We start from the raw sequence: 8226 nt of genomic DNA, 5'->3' as shown, positions 1-8226 counted from the left end.
TAACGCCTGAGCATATAAACACAATATCTGATTAAAAAATCATTACCAACTCGTTCAGAGTTTTTATAGCAGCAAGAACAGACATGCGATAAAACGTGTCGAAATGGGCACAGGGCGTAACTGTCACAATTAGCTAATTGTCATTCGCGTAGAATCAGATAAAAAAAAAAACTCAAGTTATGCTAATTTTCTTCATCTATTACTTAGACGTCGGCAAGTTGCGACTTCACGTGTGTGACAGTGCTGCGACCTTATTGGTTAGTGTGCTTTTCAAGTTACTAAGCAACACAATACTGCAATACTGCATAAGACAGCGGCTCACTATTGCAGTGACAGATCCTCATGCATGTTTCATTTTTACCAGCATAATATGTATTTTTAAGGTACAAGGTACGTTTGTGTTTACTAAACCAGGTAGGGAATCACAGCCTCGAGGGAACAAAGTGCGTCAATTGGACGCTTATGAACAGCAGGTGGGACGGAAAGATGACAAGTGACCGCAGATGGTGACGTCCAAACAGGGCAAGAATGAGCAGACGTCATAGCAGAGTGACATCAGCTGATAAAAGGATAAAACAGGCAGACCAAACCAACATGGCTTAAGGCAGGGGTGTCGAACTGCAGTCCTGGAGGGCCAGAGCCCTGTGTAGCTTAGTTCTTTCCCTGTTCCACCACAAATAATTAAATTCAAGAAGAGTTGTGTTAAATGAGGGGAAAGCCACAAATGTGCAGGGCTCCGGCCCTCCAGGACCAGAGTTTGACACCTGTAGTTTAAGGGAAACCTGTACCATGAACTATGGAGGGTCGCACCTGCAGATTACAGGAGGGCCACGCCGCAGGTTACGGGAGGTCTAGGCCACACCATAAGTTACGGCAGGACCACCCCATGCCATGGGATATGGGAGAGCCTGGTCATGTATTATGGAAGGGGCCACGCCTATGGATTACGGGACATCTGAGCCACTCCACGGCTTACAGGAGGTCTGGGCCACAGAGCGGGTTACAGGAGGGCCACGCCACGGGCTACAATTGGGCTACACCGCAGGTTATGGGAGGGCCACGCCACGGGCTACAATTGGGCTACACCACAGGTTACGGGAGGGCCACGCCACGGGCTACAATTGGGCTACACCGCAGGTTATGGGAGGGCCACGCCACGGGCTACAATTGGGCTACACCGCAGGTTATGGGAGGGTCACGCCACGGGCTACAATTGGGCTACACCGCAGGTTATGGGAGGGCCACGCCACGGGCTACAATTGGGCTACACCACAGGTTATGGGAGGGCCACGCCACGGGCTACAATTGGGCTACACCGCAGGTTATGGGAGGGTCACGCCACGGGCTACAATTGGGCTACACCGCAGGTTATGGGAGGGTCACACCACGGGCTACAATTGGGCTACACCGCAGGTTATGGGAGGGTCACGCCACAGGCTACAATTGGGCTACACCGCAGGTTATGGGAGGGCCACGCCACGGGCTACAATTGGGCTACACCGCAGGTTATGGGAGGGTCACGCCACGGGCTACAATTGGGCTACACCGCAGGTTATGGGAGGGTCACGCCACGGGCTACAATTGGGCTACACCGCAGGTTATGGGAGGGCCACGCTACGGGCTACAATTGGGCTACACCGCAGGTTATAGGAGGGTCACGCCTCGCCATGAGATTCGGGCCACGCCGCAGGTTACGGGAGGTTATGAGGTGTGGGGAGCATTCAAAGAGGAACAACAAAGATCGTCACTAACAAATAAGTGTGGTTATATTGCTGTTCATTTGATTATCAGAAAAATATACAGTGCCCACAGAAAGGCTTGGGATGCTCACTTAATTCAGTTAAAATACTGCAAATGTATTGATTTATACCAAAAATGATTACCTTATTAATTATTAATTACCTTATAAATATATATATATATATCACATTAGGAACAACCAAAAGTTTTAAGTAAAAAATTCAAGTAGTAATATACTGACACCCAAATTATAGCTCTAAAACAGCTATTGTGAGTTAAAAAGTTAATTGATAAGCTTTTTAATTAGTAACACCTTTGTAATAATATCAAACAACAAACATTTGTGTTTAGTGTCCCTATGAGAGCCAGTTACTACAAATAATAACAAAATGGCAAGAAATCAGGAAAATTATGATACTTAAAAAGAAAATGTCTGTGTGGAGGATATGTGCAGATATGTTAAAGATTGCTTGTCGATGGACTTTTATGAAAACAAGGAAATTGAAACATTGTTACAGAATTAAGCAAGCGAAGCATTCCGAAACTTGTGCCGATTCCTTATACAGCCCAACGATCCAAACTCAAGAACCATAAAACTATTCTGTGGTTTGCGTGTCGACAACTAAACAGCCTAATGAATTTCGTGATGAGTCACTTACTGCAAAGTGATCACTTCATTTACCAGTTTCCAAATTCTGCGACAGTAGAACAATGAAAAGTTTACTGGGATAAAACTGGCGAAATACCACAAGCATGAGGAAAATGTGACCATTAAGTCATGGGACAGGGCACAAAAAAAAATTTTAGATGTATTTTTTGAAGACAAAGTAAATCGGGGCGAGAGTAAGGAGTACACAGCAACAAGATTCTATAAGCTGGGTTTGCTTACGAAGGCCTCCATTGGAGGGTTCAGCCATAATACCTCTGGAGCCCTTACCTGTGTCTCGCTCGCACATCTGGCAAAACTTTCTCCGCATTCTACGATCAGCACCACTCAGAGCCAATGAAAACTGAGGGGTGGGCACCGAGGGGGCGAATCAGATTTCAGGGACATCTGTGGCTCTACCGCTGGCAGTGATGACATCCATCGGGCTATCTTAGTCGCGTGCTGCACCTCGCACCTTGTGGGAAGCCACAGTACTTGCAGATGGAGTTTCAGATGACAGATAAATGACGTATTCGAGCATATGGAAGTCTGTGGAAGCCTGTAGTGATCGTACTACCCAACTCCGCGCTGCCAGCATCACTCTGCTCTTCAAACAATGAACTGTACCGGTGCCAGAGAAGACAGAAGTTAGCCGAATATAACGCTGTCATAGATGAGTAATCATCAGTAGTGGGATATACAGTCTGCTATGCACACGAGTACTAAATGCTGAACTATGCAGTACATGTCGCACAAGGCGGCCCCCCGCGGATTCCAAGAAGGTGGCCCTGACCACGTCTGTGCACCATGTGGCCCTGGAACGCGCCTGACTGCGGGTTAAGGGCACCAGGCTGCGTGCAGACCTTGCAGGGAGGCCACGCCGCCCCGGAGAAGGAGAGAAAAGCCAATGACGTCCATCCAGGCAACCGTGGCAGACCGTGCAGTTTCAGTGGAGCTTATTCATCACTCTCTCACTCTCGCTCTCTCTCACGCTCAGAGCACTCGCTTACCTTCCTGTCCTCTTTAGGGGCATTCTGCGGTGCGGGGGCAGGATCCGCCCCCTGGCCGGCGCCGGGAGATCCGCCCTGACCTGGAGGCTCAGCCTGGGCCAGCAGTGGGGAGGCACGCTCCAGGGGCTCCGTGGGGGGCTGAACAGCTCCCTGCCCCTCCAGCTCCATCGTCCCCTGCGCAGCTGATGGTCCCGTAAGAGGAGACACATAATAACGGCGGGCATGAGAGACACGTGGACATGAGACAGGCAAAGGTGAAGACGGGGCAACGTGGCAGAGAGATTCGGCAACCATAACCATACTCACACACACACACACACAGACACACACACACATACAGACACACAAGAGCACACGCCCATCTTAGCGGTTCCTCGTGTCCGATTACGATGCTTGCTCCAGGGAGTGGGGGGTAGGATTGGGAGGGGGGCACAAGCGCACACACGCATACATAGAGACACGCAGACATGCACTAACACACACGCTAATAATAAATATGGGTTTGTTAAGGTATGCTTTTCATCACTTTTGGCTGCAATGGACTTTCCAGCTCTCCGACGATGACGCACCCCAAAGTTTGTGCCATCCACCGGCCCCCACCTCTCAAGGTCATGTCCCCAAAATCTGCTGATGGCAGACTTGCCGTCCCGCCCACAATCCCCCCCCCACCCACCCCCTAGTAGGTTAAACACAGACCAGCCAATGAGTGCGGGGACTCTAGCAGGGGGGAGGGGCAGCACGGGGCACACACCTCTGCCTGCTAAAAGCTCCCTGTCAGCACAAATCTCCGCTGCAATGCACAAGACCCTGGGCTGGGCTGGGAGATCCCGGATAACAGCTTCTCATTAGCATCAGCGTCAGACAAGAAAGGGCTGCTAACCGCTCAGGTTTAAGCAGCTTGCCCTGCCACAGGTGGAGAGCTGTCAGAGCATGGAACAGCACTCTAGTCCCCGGGTGACCCTTATGGGCACTGCCTTCCTGGGAACAGATCCTCACCACTCGGAGCAATGAGACACACACAGTGCACAGATCCCTAAGTTTACTTAACACACTATGGTGACACACAGCTTGTAACCTGGAACAGACGGACTGCAGCATGAACGAATATGGTTTCCCCCAATATGGCATGCTGTAGTTCCAGCAGAAGTGATACAGAACCGGGGGCTGACTTCTGTGCGGCTGATTGGTCAGACAGCTGTCCCAGGGATAATTGGGTCACCTAGAGGTTCCTCATCAGCACTGATTTCCACACCTCCTCTGTAATACGGGGGCAGCCAGCCGGAGCCAAAAGCCCAAGCGGGCCTCATTTCTGACCACCCAGCTGCTCATAGACCACCATTATCCAATCAATGGATGTTGTGATAACAATGGATTCTATCTCTATAGAGAATGCGGGGATATTAGAAGGTTTTAAAAAAAATAATAGAGCGTTCTGGACCAATTCCCAGCGAGCCTGGAGATCTACCACACAGCACCAGCCAACAGCACCCACAACAGGGCCCCCAGTGAAACTCCGGCACAGGGAATGCTGGGGACCAGCTGAAGAGAGGGATCATCCCACTCAGGGGATCCCCATCGCTGCTCTGTAAGGTTTAAATCCCCCTTGCCCAGCTAATACAGACCACTTTGTTTACCGGTAAAGGAAAAGGCTGGAATTAACTACCTTCAACCAGAAAACCTCTTAATGCCACGACTAACAAAAAAAACCCTGATGTCTCACTTGATCTCTTGGATTTAGGTTCTTAAAGATATGCTCTACAGCAGCATTTCCCATACCAGTCCTCAAGGACCCCACAGATAGTCCGCAACTTTGCTCCCTCCCAGCTCCCCAGGCACCTGTATCAGGTTTTCGTTGATCTTGATTGGCTGGGAGCTGGGAGAAAGTAAAAATGTGGACTGGCTGGGGGTCCCCGTGGACCAGGTTGGGAAAGAGTGCTCTAAAAGTTTCTCATCCTCTTGTAGATTTACTATTAGCAGGTGCTGGGGGATTCTCTGTCCCTCCCAAATATTATCAAGGTTTGCATTTTTCACCCCCACTACTGACATAAGCAGCCCCGCCCTAAGACTGCATTGAGAGCTGGGAGGGCGGGGATTTCTGTACCACCTTGGAGGAATGCAAGAAAAGCAAAGATCCAATTACGTTTAAAAAAAAAAAAGACATAAAAGTTTAAAGACAGAAGATACAGCTGGTGCTCAGTCACTGGATTTGTGGATTGCCAATAATAGCTACAAATTTATTTCTTATATAATTTCTTGACTTAAACAGTGGACATGACAAACTTCTCTCAAGCTGTGAGTGTATATCTGAGATCCTCACTTCCTGCTGCCTCCAGCTCAATGCTGAGAGTAAATATGGAATATTTTTACCTTCAAAAAAAACTTTGGTATTTATATTTGCAAATACCACATGTAAAGTGCTGAGTTTGAACAGCGGAATAACACAGATAAACCACAAAAACGAAAGCAGCTCCAAAAGGAAATTCTGCTAAATGCAAGGAAATATAAACCATCGACGTTCAGGTCATGGCAAAACCAGAAACCGCATATCAGCATCGGTGAATTAAAAAAAAAAATGCGGCAATGTTTATCAGATTGAGCTGGACGGGTGATTGAAAGGCTTTTTAAGAGGAGGAAAAGGCATGCAAATGGAAAAGACGGTCTTTAATGTGTGCCACTGTGTCGAGAGATCAGTCAGACAGGGAGGGAAGTTTTCCAAATGGGAGACACCTCAGAAAGATTCAGTGACGGGCCCTTAACGGTCTGCCTGCTTGCAGTGAACGTGCCCAAGAATAGCAACACATTAGCAGAAGAATCACTAACAGAAGCCTCTTTAAAAGACAGACAAGTTCTAAAAAATATGTTTGAAAAATGAAAATCACTGAAAGGTGCCCAAACAATACTGCCTGCTTTTTCCTGTTACCCTGTGGCTCTAGGCATTAGAGTGAAATTAAAAACGCGTTTACTTTTCGAGGGGAACTTGTGTCTTGCCTGGAACACAAGTTTAATTAAGGTGATAAAGTATAATGTGAAATCCATACCTTAATAAGCTTAAGTGGGCTCTCTCTAATAAATACAAACTTTTTAGGATGCAACATCAAAGTCATGCTGTGCACTGTCTCCTTCACTCCCCTTCCTCAGGACAGCTGGGTATCTAAGAACTCCAGAGTTGCTGTTTATACATCTACCGTGATATGTAAAAATGAGAAGAAGATACACAGGTTTTGTATTTCACATCTGGCCCCCACCTGACAGAGGACGTTTAATACTGAGTATTAGGCAACTGCTTTATTGTCAAGCACGAAGTTCAACCTTTCTGGAAATACCGAGGATATAGGGGATTGTGATCTCCCGTTAAAATGCAAATAGGTGACAGCAACACAGGCATCCCATTATACCCGGGATATCCTTACTTGTGTTTAGATCTGAAGACGACATCTCGTCTTACAGTGACTCCCAATTCTATCCATATAGGACCGCAAATAAACAAAACGCTGACATAATTCAACACCAGATCGCCTGAAACAATTCGAAACTAAATAACATTCGCTGCACGTACGATCACATAAAATCACGCAAAAGTTAATACTGCACGTCCATTTGGGTCGGCAAAAGGGGGGAAGAAGCAGCGTTGGAGCATGCAGACGTGCTGGGACACAAAGGCGAGTTAATTGGACGCACATCTGCAAGTTTGCAGAGCAGTTCAGCGGGGCGAACCGATCCGATCTGCCCCGACGCCCCGACACCCCGACCGCGGCAGCGTAGCGCTCCTCGGCGTTAAGGTGCCACAGCTAGCTTGTCCATGCTCTTTATTCAATTGATTAGCTACGTATGCTACGGCCGGGGTGTCTTTTTAAATTATTAAGTGAAAGATGCAGCGGCAAACACAATCCAGTGTGCAATGGCTATCCGACGTGCAAGAGAAATAAGTGCGATAGATGAGACGCGGAAAAAACGCGCTGCTGTAATGCATTGCGTGGCCGTGCATTGTGCAGAAAGAGGCACGAAATACGATAAAACGTGTACCTTTGGCTTCAGTGTTCCCGGTTACGTTACAGTCTGTAACATAGTAACTGGAGAGGACAATGTGGTGGTAGTTACATACTACTCATCCTTTTTTTAAAGTGCACACCCTCGACGGAACCCAAAAAAAACAACTGGTTTTACAAAAGAACAAATGAAAATTGACGAGAAAACGACCAACACGGCTGGCCGATTATTAAGTTATCCTTCAAAAAGTGGGTCCAGCGGAGCTTAGCTGCTGGTTCCGCGGTTGACGACACCGCACGAACTCCGTCGATGTCACCGGGCGGGCGGAGCCGTCGGCGCGGCACCCGCCCTCCGCCCCCGCCCCGTCTTTTACCCCAACCGGGGGGTCACAAGCCCAAAACCCTCCGAGGAGGAGTCGAGGGGAGGGACTGATGCTACTTAAAAAGGTGAAGTGAGGTGTGCAGAGGCGACAAACTGCACGCCGATACTGCCTCGTGTTAAAGCAGCCCGGTCTTGCTGTGCGAACACATATTTTTGCACAGCCTTATTTCTAGAACATTTTATATCTGACTTGCTATGCTATACTGGACTTAATACAATCACTTCAATCTACACTCCACAAAGACCTTTACAATATGCATTTATATTTCTGAAAGCACCATGCAATTGCTGATAATGGAATAAAATGTCTGAGACTGTGCAATAATAAGAATGTAAGATAAATCGGTGTACCGTCACGTCGGCGCTCGGGGACGGTCCTTCCGTGGCCAGGCATGAAGAAAGCTTCAGCGAATCGCGTTTCGGGCCCCACGAGCCACCGGGCATCCCCGAAGTTCAGACCCG

This window comes from Brienomyrus brachyistius, chromosome 9 (genome assembly GCF_023856365.1).
Source record: "Brienomyrus brachyistius isolate T26 chromosome 9, BBRACH_0.4, whole genome shotgun sequence".
Taxonomy (NCBI): Eukaryota; Metazoa; Chordata; class Actinopteri; order Osteoglossiformes; family Mormyridae; genus Brienomyrus; species Brienomyrus brachyistius.
This window is presented reverse-complemented; position numbering follows the sequence as displayed.